At 40.1% G+C, this 14,812-nt stretch overlaps 1 protein-coding gene across 1 annotated transcript in view; it reads right to left on the bottom strand.

Annotated features, from left to right (window-relative positions):
- The window catches only part of PCDH15 (protocadherin related 15), a 350,336-nt gene extending 337,751 nt beyond the window's left edge, over positions 1 to 12,585 (bottom strand). The window contains exon 1 of the mRNA XM_030453000.1: positions 12,477 to 12,585. The gene's annotated coding sequence lies outside the window, so the exon portion shown is untranslated. The remainder of the gene's footprint in view (positions 1 to 12,476) is intronic.
- Between the last annotated feature and the right edge of the window lie 2,227 nt (positions 12,586 to 14,812).

Raw genomic sequence — 14,812 nt, 5'->3', positions numbered from 1 at the left:
TTTGAGAAGCTAATCTCTGTTTAAGGCATGAGAGAACCCAAATGTTTTATGTAGGTTCTTTCTTATTTCAACTAGGTTGTACCTAAAGGAAAACATTTATATATATAAAAAAATACCTCATTTTGCTGAGCACTTGCTATTTGTGAAAACTTATAAATCTAATATTTTAACTCTCATACTTAGAAATCACTGAAGTAACAAAAGCTGATTTGGGTCAGGAGCACAGATGTATTTCAAATATGCTTAAGCATTAACACCTCCCCCCCCCTTTTAGCTACCCACAGACAAGAGTAAATACATCACCATGTAATATACGTATGAGACACTAAACACTGAATTTCATTTCCACTTCTTATATTAACACATTCAATGATATTGAATTAAAAGGATAACAGCATGAACTCCATGACTTTTCTGTCATTTTCAAAAGAGATGATGAAACAACATCTGTCCAATTAAGGGCAATTCTCATCCTGCTTGCAGCAGCCACACAGAACCAAATGCTGCACAACTTTTCTCACAACATTCTTCTGGATGAATAAAATGCATTGATCTGGCCCAGCCTGCTTTTGTTTTCATTCACAGGTCTTACTTCTTTCTCCCCATCATCTTCTATTATCCTTCTCTTCCTCCAACTTGACTTTTCACATTCATTCCATTCCCTTCCCCTCTATTGCCCTTCCTTTCACATTCTGCTTTTGTGCAATCTAAATCCTTGCACAGCTCTCTGAGAAAATGTGAAGAAAAACAAACAGACAAACAAAACCCCTCACCAGATCCTTTTCTCAAGTTTGCTTCTTCCTAACAAAGACGACCTGTGGTCAGAGATAATAGAAACTTAGGTCCTGAAAAGCAAGTACAACTGATCCATGAAATATAGAGTATGCATGTCCAGTACTTGCAAAATCACCTACAGACCAAAGTGACCTTCATCAATCCACAGTTCACATCCAATCTGATCAAAATTATTCAAAACCACTGGACTGCATTAAAATATCACACTGCCTAATGAACCTAGTCTGAGATACTGAGGAGTTGTTCTGGACTCTGCACAGAACAGTTCCAGAAGCTCTGACTTATGAGACTTAGGAGATAGTACTTCTACATTCTTGTAGAATGGATGGATGCTTCATAACATTTTGATACCTTTTATTTCAAGGTCCTGTTAATTCTCCCCAGTTATCCAGACAACAATGGCTTAGCACTGCACTAATTTCACCCAGTCTTTCCTAAAAGATGCAATGAATGGGGAAACTGATGCTTCAGAATTTGCTTTTGGGGAGATGGATCTGCCATCTTTTAGTTCCCTTTGGCACTATGGAAGAAAAGTGAGAAATCACAGGCAGAGATGTAGTGAAATGAGGCAACCAGGTGCCACTAATTGCCAGGTAGTGGGCATGAGCTTGTGTTAAGCCCACCTGTGCCTGAGTAGAGCAGGCCCCCACTGCGCATGAGCAGGATTAGGGGGCCAATAAAAGGTAAGGCTCAAATTCACAAGCTCAGCTCATGCTGGAACTCACAACCTCGGCATGCTTGGCTTTAACTGCTTCTCTCAGCACCACGCTAAACCTGATTGCGCCCCTGGAGCTTTGTCTCAGCACCGCACTAACTTGATTGCGCCATCAGAGCTCATCACCACTAGGGTGAGGCTTGAACCCACGGCCTCAGCATTGCTCGGGTTTGCTGTATAAGTACCGCGCTCTAACCGGCTGCACCACCCGAGCCTCACGGCTCGTGATGAGCTCTGATGGCGCAATCAAGTTAGTGCGGTGCTGAGACAAAGCTCCAGGGGCGCAATCAGGTTTAGCGTGGTGCTGAGAGAAGCAGTTAAAGCCAAGCATGCCGAGGTTGTGAGTTCCAGCATGAGCTGAGCTTGTGAATTTGAGCCTTACCTTTTATTGGCCCCCTAATCCTGCTCATGCGCAGTGGGGGCCTGCTCTACTCAGGCACAGGTGGGCTTAACACAAGCTTATGCCCACTACCTGGCAATTAGTGGCACCTGGTTGCCTCATTTCACTATACAGAGATGCCAATGGGATGATGGCAACTCCCTATATACCTCTGCTGTACAGCCGACACGAAAATACCAGGGTATTTCGCTGGTCCTGGAAGAAATGCATCTCTTTAAAGCACAACATAGACAAAATAATGCTGGCAAAATGGGGGAGGAAAATGCTTTAAAAACAACACTTGAGGTGCCAGCCTCTCCTTCTGCTGAAAATGCATAGCATCCTGTTCAGCTAACGTATGTGGATGAGCTGACTCTTCATGAGGCTCCTGGGAATAATCAGCACCTCTCATGATAATCTCCTTGCTTGCAGCACCAGGAAGAGGGCTCAGCCACATTCTCACCTCTAGAGTGGAAGAGTAAAAATTCTGAAGAATAATGGTAGGATAGCCCTAAAGGTTCATCTATTCCAGGAGCATGCAGCTCACATTTCAACCATAAGGCCGTTGACTCTGAACTTCCCATTAGCTGTAGCTTCTTCCAATAGGCTCAAGGCTCCAGTCAATGGAAAAACTAAAGATCACTTCCTGATCAGTTATGGCATGTATTAAATGCTAAAGACTTGCAGATAAAACCAGATGTCCTGGCTGAATAAAATATTTTCAGAGAAGACCAGGCAAAACAAGTTCCCTCTTCTTCTTCAGCATTGGAAAAAACTGCTCCACCTGGTGCATCTGTCTGTCCAAGTGCCTTTCAATACTGCCTAAGTATTTATTCAAACCTTAGAAATATCAAGATACACCTATGTCCCAAAGCAGGTCAGTAATACAACAGTAGATGTGAGAATATTCTGTTAAGAAGCAGCAACTGCCTTATTACAGAGTTCAAGATCAAAGAGGGGTACTGAACATGCAAGTCTTAACTAGCTGGTTACACACAATACTTCAGAAACTCCTCCTTCCACACAAACTGCTGTTTTCAAAAAATATTACTGTAGTTGGTATTATAGAGTTTAAAATTATAGTATAGTTGGTATTATAGGTTAAAAATGTTCATTGGATTTCTCCTGAATAAATACAAAACCCTGTTAGTACAGATACTTTTTTTCAAGTGCTAGCATCTTAAGAGGACAAGCTCTCATCCAACTTTGAATATATGGCTATTCTAAATAATGCAGAAATCTGACTGTAAAGGATAGGGTGTTAAATAAACTCCTTCCAAATATTAAAATAAAAGGAAGCCTTTCTCAGACAAATAATCCATACAGATTCGCTGATGCAGAATCAGAAAGATGTCACTCTGGTACCTCTTTTAACAGGGAAAGCATTCATTAGCTGGACTTACTATTACCATGATGCAGTTCATTAAGTATACTGTTTTCTTCTTCCGTACAGGAAACTGTTTATAATTCTGCTGGACATGCTCAAGCTTCCCTTTCACTAGGGTTGGAAATGAAAGAAACTTACAGACAAAAAGCCAAACATCTGGCACATTCAGAAAGCACTTGCAACCTAATGATGGTGGGAGAAGTAATATCTCTCATCAGCTCATTTCATAACAATCATGGAGGTTGTGTGGTGAGATAAGTACAGGAACCTTTCTTTACCCACCCCCATCAGACATTCAGATTTTTCTTATTTTCTGGGCATATCTACTGATACCCCAGATGTGTGAAAATCAGAAACCAAAAACTACATCAGCATTGCTACCACTTACTAATTTTGCACCCCCCCCAAGTCTGCAGATGTTGTCACATTTTTCCAGAGTTATATGTAAATGTTTACCCTAAGAAGAAAGCCAAAACTCTGTCTTCTGACCCAAGAGCCTTCTGAAAAGCAAGAGTTAAGACATTTGCTTGTGCTACCAGTGATGCTCAGGCTTCAAACACAGGTGCAGAAGCCATGCCAGAGGCTCTGGGATTACCAGCCCCTCAGAAAGCACTGGGTGCTTTCCAAATTGAGGCCATGGTGAAACCTGTTCAAATAGTACCACGTACCTGGTACCTAGGGCAGGAACAAGGGCAGGAGCTGCCCCAGAGGATACTGAAGGTAGTCCCAAGGGACTACTGAATGCAACCTGCAGAAAACATTACAGACCTGGCACCCACACAAGAGCCACAGGCTCAGGTGACAGCGAGCAGAAGGTCCATTAAGATGAAGAGCAACCCCACTCTAAAGAGAGTGACCATCCCTAGTAGGGAGAGCAGCTCTTTCAATTGGAGAAGGCATAAGCCTTGATGAGATTAACAAGCAGGAGTTTGGATTTGCTGAGAGGTAACCATCTTCATAAACTTTCCAAGAAAAGACCATGAGGAAAAAGGAATGTGAGGGGCTTGCTCCCACTTCTAGGCTAGCAGAGAGGATGAAGAGCAACAGAGAGGGGTTCACCTGAGAGCAAAGAAGCATACCCACCTTTGAGAACTCATTACTGCCTTCTTACACCACTGTGATACATGCAGTGCCTGGCAATTGTCAACTCTCACCCAGCTCCTACTGCAGTACAAGCCAACACTTTTGGAGGCCTCTAACTCTTCCCCTGGCATGGCACAGAGGTTGCCCCAGAGGAGGATGCAAGTGTAACACAGTGGCTGTGATGACTGTTCAAGGCTGGAGAATAAAACATCCATTTGCAGGGAAACTCACAGATCCCACTGAGCAAATTTAAATTTGGAGTGGTCCTACAACAGTAAAAACACCAGGCAGGCAGCAATCCAGTTAAGGCAACACTCCTCTGTCTGTCTTTATTTAATATGGGGACTTGAACAGCATTTACAAAATAATACAGCAGTTTCATGCAGTACAGATGGGGCAAAACAGCTTATAGCTGGGGTTAGAGCTCTGCAAACAGAAACATCACCCAAGTGTACTACATGGAAATGTTTACACTGAGCTAAGTCAATGAGAGTAAGGAAAAAGAAAGAAGTTATGCCAAAAGATAAGCAACAGGTCCACCCATAGGGTTTGTGTTGCATTCTCAGGTCTCTGATGTTGATTCAAGGCCAAACCAGTGCTAGGCACTGGCTTCAACAATTATTTTTCTGAGATCTCTGCAAGTACTAGCAACAGCCTCGAGCTATGTCTAGTGTGCAACTCAGCAGCCAGAAAAAGTGTCTACCATGGCTCATAAATTGCAATGTGGATTTCACTTTGCGGCTGATGCTGGAAAATCTGGGAGATTCTAAGCTGTTAAACTGTTAAGTTTCTAATCCTGCTCCCTAGACCCTTAAAGTAAGCATAGCCTATGGGGTGTTCAACATCCAAGTAAGTCAGAAGCATCCAGGAACAAAAGAGTTTAGGTTAACAGAGAAGCACATTTTATCTGCTTGCTTACAGCTATGTTTGGGTAATGCAAGTAGACCAGACTTTGAATTTCAAGCCTGAAGATTAACTTGCAGAAGCAAAACCAAGGCCCACTTTCACTGTTTCAAAAACAAATTGGACACTGCATGGGACTGAAAGGTCACGGCACTACAAATTTCACAGACTGGAAGTCTAGCAGAAGGAGACCAGGGCATCCCCCAAACACAGCTTAATATCTACAATGTTCATGACTTCTGGGGTAGTTTATGTATACTGTACTTCATCTGGGTTTGTGACTGCAGACCAGCAATGGTAAACTATCCCAAAAGCTGTCAACTCAGCAAGAACAGTACTAGAACAGTTTTTGAACTGTTTTACAGAGAATCTATGCCAGCTCATATGGTTAGCAGTGAATTCAAAGGTACAGAATGACACTCCATAGTCAGGATGCAAAGCATGCAGAAAACAACTCAAGACATAAAAGTGGGCTGAATATTGAGCTATTCACAATACACAGTATTTCTGAAGCAAATGTTCAGCAGGAAACTTCTAAATTTGGCTCTCCAAAGTATCAAATGTGGTGCAAGCTCAATACAAAACTTCTACAGGAAGAATACAGTGTGAAAGTACACTGCCAAATTAAGGGTCAGATATTTATGAACCAAGGACATAAATTTATTGGACCAAGGACTGCTCTCTGTCCCATCATCAACTTCTCATGTGTCAAACAGCAGCTGTTTCATTTGGCTGTTCCCTGGTCTGTGGGAGCTGTGACCATGACTGTACTCAAGTTGGGAATACAGTGACTTCTAAATTGTTTACAGTCTGCTACCTTGTAATCAAAATCTACTTTTCTGGGACCAGCAATGTGGCAGATCCAGCATGTCCTCTCACAGATCAAACCATAAAGCACTCACCAATGACACTAGAAGAGTAGTGAAAGCAGTCAGCTTCTCTCTCTAAACCCTCCTCCCACCAAGCTCTTCCTCCAGAAGACAAAACCCCCTTAGCTAGGATTCACTGGATTTGCACAACCTACAGACTATGTCTAGCTCAGGAATTGTCAGCTGAGGACCCTCAGTTCTTCTGCAACCTAGAAGCATCTCAGCCTCAGTACATTAATAAAGAAAGTGTAACAAATCCTATTTGTACCAGAGAATCATTAGAAATTACATGTCCTTGTGATTTTCACAGTGCTGCTCTACTCTTTCCTCATTTATTTGACTTAAAATGGTGCTAGTGATTAAAAATAAAAAAGAACATTTATTTAATTTACAATCCAAAGTGTGCTGGCATGCTGCAGAGGAAAAGAGTACTACCAAGCAATAGTAATTGTTTGGAAATGCAAAAGGTGTTGTAGCATCTCAAATGTCACATAGAAAGCAGGTTCAGTTTACATACCTTCAAAGCCAAAGCACCAGTGATACTCAAACAAGCAAACAATTTCAGTTATTAAAACTCATAGCAGAATTTCACTTGACAAAAGATGTGTGGTATTAACAATTGCTCTAAAATTCTAAGAGGCTTTCTGGGCTTTAGTAGAGCTTCAATTATTTCTGTATTTTTTAATACAAAGGTTTTATTCTTAAAAGCCTTGCCTGGGTTTTTGCACTGACACCTTGCAGATATTTCTCCATCAAACCTTAGCAGCTATCTGTGCATGACCTTGCTGGCAGTGGAGCTGAATGCTGCAGCTCAGTGGAAGAGAAGGTCTACTAGGAACAGAGGAACCTACATTAAACCAAACGGGGAACTACCAGAACAAGGGCTGGAGCAAAGACACTGACTGCTCAAGCACATCCCCTGCAGACTGGACATTAGTTACTACACACATACACACACATTACTGTTGTGTCTGTGGATATAAAAAAAGTGAGTGCTCACTCGGTTAGTTACAAGCACAATGGTTGTGTGGATGTAAAACTATGTTGTATGGGTGTAAAACCATGGCACCTGGAAGCACTAAAGCAAAGACTTGAATCTTAGAAATCCTGTCTTCAGTGGACTTTGGATCAGGTTCTGCAAAGGACAAGCTCAGGTTTGATTCTGTCTGCTCACTTTCTGGCATCAGCTGGCCGTAACTGTAAACATTCTGGTGTATATCCAGTTTGTAATCACCCTATGCTGGGGGAAAATAACATTTAATTATCTTCTATAGAGTGAAACAGGTAAGAGCATGGGCAGTGTTTGAAGGAATGTCTCATGAGCTGCTGCTCTGTCAGGATGAAGCTAACCAGTTCCACATCCCTCGTGGTCTCTAGATAAAATAACCACTCTTTGAGTATTCAGCTTATTACCACAAATTGCAGTAGTAGGTACAGTTAATGACCAGATTGGAATGGTGATGCTGTTATCATGTCTGGTCTAATTCTGGGCAGAGTTCTTCCATGAACTGTAGCTGGTTCTCTTGGGGTACAAATTGCTGCTAGTAGAAAATAACCATTTGCATACAATAACCAGAAACCTGGGTAACAAAACAGAGGAAAACACTGATGCAATCAATTATTCCTCCTGATATGAGCAGAGAAGATAGTCTCCAAAGGTTTTTCTATTTGAGACAGAGATATAGAGCCTGAAGAGCACCATATGTTAAACTTCAATATTGGTTTTGATCAGAATTGCTCTGGGAAGAGCTGATCCAGTCAAATTGCATTTGGCTGCAGTAACGCCATAAACCTTGAAGGAGCAGGTAGATTGCTGTAGTATTCTTAAGAGAAGTAAGAGCTGTATGGAAATGTTTCTGCTTCTAGAGAATTTAATTTTCCAGATATGAAGAGCAAAGAATACTAATAGCAGTGTAATTTGTGTACTCTCATACATGACTGATTCTGTGGATAACCTTTGTATTTACAAGAAATAAGGTTAATTCAAACTCCATTTTGAGAGAGATCACTCTCAGAAAAAACTGGATTTGAATGGTAATAAGCTGATTTTGGAAGAATGGAAAGAAATGGAAGAACAAATGAAAACAGATGTCTAACTAGTATTTGTTTGAAAAAAAAAATTAAAAGAACTAAATAGAAAAATCAGCTGAGTTGAGGAGCTCAGCTATCTGAATATGAAGGTCAGAAATCTTTACATCCCAAGTATCAAACCCCTAAGTACTGAAGGAAGAGGGAAAGACTTTTAAGACTCACTGTTTTATTCTGTATGAATGCAGGCCTAACAGTTGTGTACCTCTAACTTTAGAAGGCTCTAAATGAAAACGTACAGACTTTTAAAAAGCAAAAAAACCCCAGACATAATGAAGATGTCAAGAAAATAAAAAATACTGGGCACTGGTATAGCAGAATCTGAGGAAACTCTCAAAACCCAAACACAGTATTTTCCAGGTTTTGGTAGCTTTATAAAGATTGTTGAGTGCTCTCAGTAGAGAAAGGTCAGGAAAGGAACAACCTAGGTTCATGTGTACTGAGAAGGGTATTTTAGGAAGGATAATCTGAGTACCAAAGGAAATTTTTTACCTTGTTTTAGTAAGCATTAATGTTTACCATGGTAAAAGAAATAAGGAAGCGGTGAAAAAGTAGGATACACAAGGGTTCAAAAGAAGAAATCATCATGAAGGAAAAGGAAAGTTTAAGGGGCATTAACATTCAAAGCCAAAGTTTTGAAATAAGTGGCATGCAAAATCAAACACCACTAAGGCATTTCTTTTAACTAGGATACTGCATGAAATTAAGAGTAGTAAAGAAACTACTCATGGTTAAGTAAAGGAGAAGAATTTTCTGCAGGCCTATAAACTTACTTCAGTGGCACAGAAACCCAGTATACTTCCCTACAAATTTCCTTCTAAAGACATGAAAGCACTGTGATCAAATTTATTATGGGTTTAACACAAGATAGCTTGTGACAGACAAACCTAAGAGCTTACTTCATCAGATTACATTCTCCAAATGCTGTAGATCTCATTAATCTGGATTTTAGCAGAGTATGTAGCAGTGTCACATGGGAAAACATTAAACATCCAACTAGCAGAGGAATTTAGAGGTTGGCAAGCATTTGGTTATAAAGGGGAAACAAGAATAAAAGTCCTGAAAACTTAAGTGTTTATTTGAGGGTCTTAAAAATCAGCCTTAGAAGTGATCCTATTACACATTTCAACCAATAACTCTGTCACTAATGTTAGGAACAGGTTGGCAACACACAATGCAGCTGTGACAAAGATATTAGAAGAGAGGACACAAGTTGCACAGAAATAACAAGATGCTCCAAAGAGCTGAAGTAACAAAAGAGGACAAAATTCAGTAAGGTGCAACTCAAATTCATACTCAGGGAATACAAAACCTTTATGGGTATGCTTTGTGTGCACTTCCCAGTGGGAAATGCAAAGGATTAAGACCAGGAGCTTCAGTTAATTACAATATAATTACAAATCCCAAATGTGATACTTGGATCCAGAACATGTATTTCCAGCAGGAATGAGGAAGCAATGGTATAATGGAACAAAATAGCAATAATGTGTAAAAACAAATCCCAGATTCCATTTTGATCACCATGTTAACAGCTAAATTTCAGGTAAAAGATGTACTTTACAAAGTCAGCAGAGATACTGGGGGAAAAAAAAAAAAAAAGACTGTATTTACTCTGGAAATCAGGAGAAGGATCTGAGTGTCAGGAGTTCAGATTTCCAAGGGATTACCAGGGACAGAAGAACAAAACCACCTAGCCATACCCTTGTTTTCAGGTGGAGCTCAGGAAGCATTCCAGTGATGGTGTTATATTAAGGGTGCAGTAGCAAGAACCAAGTTGGAGATTCAGATGATCATCTCCAATCTGAAGCTCCTAATACATCTTAAAATTATGCATTTAGAGCTAATGGTGCCAAAACTGGCTACAAATGCATTACCACATCTCATCTCTGAAACTCCAATATCTGTATTAAACTACATGAATCCCTTTTACAAGTCCACTCCATTAAAATCTGTTTTCTTCTTTTGTTTTAAATACAGTGCTTATGGATAAGGAACATTCATAAACAAAAGTTATTAACACACAGGATTTAAAAAGCAGAAATGAAGTTTAAAACTGGACATCTCTAACCAAAGCCTGCAGCTATCAAGGAGGCAATTTTCTTTTTATACCCTTAGCCTTGCAATTTAGCTGTAAAGCAAGTAAAGACTAAAGCCACTTAATTTTATTTTTAAGCTTGAGAGTCATATTTCATGGCTATCATTATTTGAAAGTATTTGTGAGCAAATGTTGCTTCAGCATAAAGACCTGTCTACTGTTACCCATAAAGATGTTATCATCAGAGAATGTCACACACCATTAAATCAGTAAGTTTATAAAAAAAAAAAAAAAGCAGCGAAAAGAAAATAAAAAGAGGGAGAAAAAGAAGTAAAACAAACAAAAAATCCAGTGTTAAGATTTTTTTAATTAAAAAAATTTAAAAATAGACAACAAAAACCCACAAAAAAATCACCTTTAACAACCCTTCCTATCTTTGAAAAGAACATTAAAAACTTTGCACCACAATTTTACAGGTGACTGCCTTTCTGGCACAGCTATTACACCTAAGCAAATATGACACAAAGTGACAATACAATTATTCCAACCAGTGATTTAGCACAAGTAGAAAACCATAAAGAAGATACTAAGCCCCAAACTTCTTTACAGCCTTCATATTCATTCTCCAAGGGTAAGGTGTGAAACACAGCAGCTGGAGTCAACTTTCTTGCTTCAGCAGCTCAGGACAACAGGAGAGAGAGCAGCACTTCATCATTAAGCAGCCCTCTCATTAGACTGCACTCTTGTTTCATAGGGCTGTGGCTGTAATGCCATGCAGATTATGTTCCTGAAACCTGAGCACTAACACTGATAGATAAAATGCATCAAATAACTCCTGGCAAACCTTGCTGGCCCAAGAAAGGAAAAACCAAAAGCAATACTTACATTCAGATAAGAATAACAGAGAATTCACACCCAAATTCACAAACTCTAAAGCAAGATTCAGTCCTGTAAAAGCCCACAATACATTAATATTGATACCATTAATTATTTACTGGATCTCCTGTACTATTAGCTTACCAGCCCCACCAAACAGCTGAACTTATAAGAAGTAATGAAACATGGACCTAGAGTTAACCTTAGACAGGGTCCTGTTACCCTCTGGTAGTAATATAGCACTTCAAATACAGCTTTCCTGCTTATATGGAAATAGACACACACACATACATTTTGTCTTCAAGTGAGATGTGAAGTATAAATCTGTTTATGGTGCTCCATATTAAATGGAATGCAATATTTACCATTTTTTTAATCTAAAGCACTGCCTTTATATTGATAGTAACAGTGCAATGAACAAGGAAAATGCAGAAATCAAAGAACAGTAATTACTGAAATAATACCAAGCAGCCAAAATAAGACACAAGGAATCAATAACAAAAATGCTATGCAGAAATAAGAGCTAAATATGAAGGATATTCAAGGTATGACCTTGAATAAATGCTGCACATTAAAAAAATAATAATAATAAAAAAAAAGTTTAACTGTGGTATGCAAAAAAGAAGATGAAGGAGAGAGAGACTAATATGAACTAACAAAACCATTACTACTGCACCAAGTTCAGAGGCATAGCAAGAAATTTATCGTGTATAAGCCCATAAAGTTACTAAGTCTGAACTCTAAAAACCGAAGAAATTAGCCATAATGCTTCTTGGCACGTTAGGGTGCTAGAAGCACTTCTCTGAAAACAAATTCTCCTGAGGAAAAGAACAGCCATGGCCACTACACTGCAACAATCAGTAACTTCCAGTGCAAACAACTGAAAAGTAAACGAGTAAATGTTAAGATCTTTTCTATTTCACTGCAAGGAACCCACACTGATAGGAAAGACACGAACTTCAGTTCCTCAAAGGAACTGCCCAAATCAAAGGGCAGTAAATTTCTTTACTGGCTCTCCTTACTCTTAACAGACCAAGGGCTGCGTGGTGAAAGTTTTTCTAAACAGATGAATAAGCTACAAGCTCTGGAAGTAATTTTACTGGGAAAACGGGAAAATAAAACAAGAGGAAAACCTCTCTTGACTTAGTAGTGTCAAGTTTGCTGCTTTGGGTTGTGCAGCAAGTTCCTCCCCACCCTTCCCTCTGAAGGTCTATACAGAGAGTAACAGCCCCGTAACCACCCGCCTTTTATTTGCAAAAGAAAACCAGGGAGCAACAGCGATTCCCACGCACCGCCCGCATCCCGCACAGAAACAACCCACGGAAAAGTAAGGACAAGAAAAATACCTTCACGTATCAGACCAGGAGGTGCAGAACCCTCCTCTTCCACCTCCTGCTCTGCATCCCCGGACACGCCGTCCCGCTCCGGGGAGAAGCGGCAGGAGTAGGACCGGGCCCGGGCCCGGGCAAGGGATGGCCCCAGCTCCCGGTGCCTCCGACCGCTTCCCCGTGGGTGCGGAGCCCCCGAGCAGGGTGCGGAGCCCCCCGGACAATCCGTGCTCGGGGCTTCCCTGCTCCCTGTCACAGCAGCCTTGTGGTGGCTCCTTCTGCCTGCTCAGTGGGGAGGACACGGCAGCCTGCGCCTGGCTATGAGCTCATTTGACAGGGCAGAGTAATCTCTTCAAAGCCCTTCTCCACACAGCTGCGAGCCGAGTCTGCCTTGCCGAAATAAAGGTACCTGTTGTGACTGCCTAAACCATCAGATGGGAGAATGTTTGGAAAAAATAGTTCAGGCTTTTATGTATCTACATGAAAATTAAACAGCATTCACTGCAACTCCCATTTGCAAAACAAACAAACAAACAAACAAACAAACAAAAAACAACCCACAAACAAACAAACAAACACAACAAAAAAATTAATTCAGCCTCGCAATGCAACTCCTGTGATGTACAGGCATATAATCAAGCCTATTAAAATTTGAAGTATTAATAAGAACGGGGAGGCTATTTCACAACCAGCCTCGACCCTCTCCAGAGCCTGTATCTGTAAGGAGTCAACTAAGTTCGGTGAAATTTGGGCTTAGATTTCAACAGCACTGCCTGTGCCTGAAAATTCCAGCAAAAGCCAGAGGAGTTTAAATGCTGAACTTGCTGTGAAACACAGAAAATGCCATGAGAGAGTTTCAGATCTTATTGGCAGGGGATGGGTACCAGTTAAATGCTACTACTCTAGAAATGAAAAGCTGGTGTTTATCTTCTAAAAAGGCTTTTGTGGCCAAACTGAGGTAACTTCAAGAGTTCCCTTTCCTATAGCATTACTGTCCATATTAAAAAGTCTATTTTTTTTTCAAAATAAGCATATTTTCTGCCAGGGTACAAGAAAAAATTTATATGGTGAAGTAACCCCTATGAAATAATGGCATAGCACATCAGTTTCTTGAAAACCTGTGCTGGGACTAAAATTGCCCACCAGCTCTTCCAAAAAATATACACAGTTATTGCAAAACTGTCTCATGCTACTGGTTCTCATACACAAACCCTACTTCCTAAGAAGACTTAAATATGAATTTCTTTCAAAAAGAAACACACAAAATGGTATTTGAGACTAATCAGAACAAGCATTTTCTTTGTCTTATGAGACCAAGAATATTACTGATACCCAAACAGTTAAAACTTTAGTAAAACCTTCATTTAAAAAATCTAATATAGTAAAATCCAGGTTAGGTTTGTGCATTTAGTTTGTTCTGCCATCTATTAGTAAGCTTTAGCTTTCCTGTGAGATACAGCTGTCTGTCCTAAGCCACACTATTCCCTAACAGTATTCAGTGCTCACACAATCTCAAAATGCCCAGACCAGCTCCCATTAAATCACAGTACATGACCTATAAGTCAGAATTGTGCTTTCCTCAAAAACATAGTAATTCCTACAGGTGGAAAGGAGAATTCATAAGAAACTGCTACTGATCGAAAAGCTTTCTGCTTCAGCACAGACATTGTATTATGTATTTAGTGTGCTACAAAAAAGTTTGTTTCAAATTTTTTCAGAACATTATCAAAAGGAACTAATTCACCTTATGGTTACAATATTCAAGTGCTTTGCATAAGAAAGTTATTTCTGAAGCGTGAAAATCTGATAAAAATAACGATGACTTACTTGAAAAGAGCTCGTTCATTTCCTTACTTTCTGTGAGGATCCTATACGTCAGGAATAAACAAGTTCAAAACATAGCCAGGGTCATCGTTCCACAGAGGATTTCCCCTGCAATCAATTGATAAGCATGCCAAAGTCTTCTTGGAATGCATTGACTTCATTATAGTGAAGCATGGAGAAGATAAAAAGACAGTATTGCCAGACTCAGAGGCATATTTTTTTTCTCCAGGGGTAAGATGTCTGGAAAATAAACTTTCCTTTTTTATATAAAGCAGGAACTAAGTTCCCATTAAAGCCTTGTCAGTTCTTCACTGACCTTATATCCACCTACCATTGCCAGGAGGGTGTACCTGGCCTAGGAGTTCAAGTTCAACCCACCACTCTCCAAGACAGACAGATCTTCTATCTTACCGCTCCAATTCTGCTTATATCTGGATACAGCAGGCTCTTCAGTTCAGCCTTTTAAAATATATACTTTATGTATAAAGTTACTTCCCATCTTCCAGCTATTTTATATAACATGAAGATCA

Source organism: Calypte anna, chromosome 6, assembly GCF_003957555.1.
Source record: "Calypte anna isolate BGI_N300 chromosome 6, bCalAnn1_v1.p, whole genome shotgun sequence".
In the NCBI taxonomy this organism is placed as follows: domain Eukaryota; kingdom Metazoa; phylum Chordata; class Aves; order Apodiformes; family Trochilidae; genus Calypte; species Calypte anna.
The sequence above is the reverse complement of the archived record's forward strand: the minus strand, read 5'-3'. Positions and strand labels throughout refer to the sequence as shown.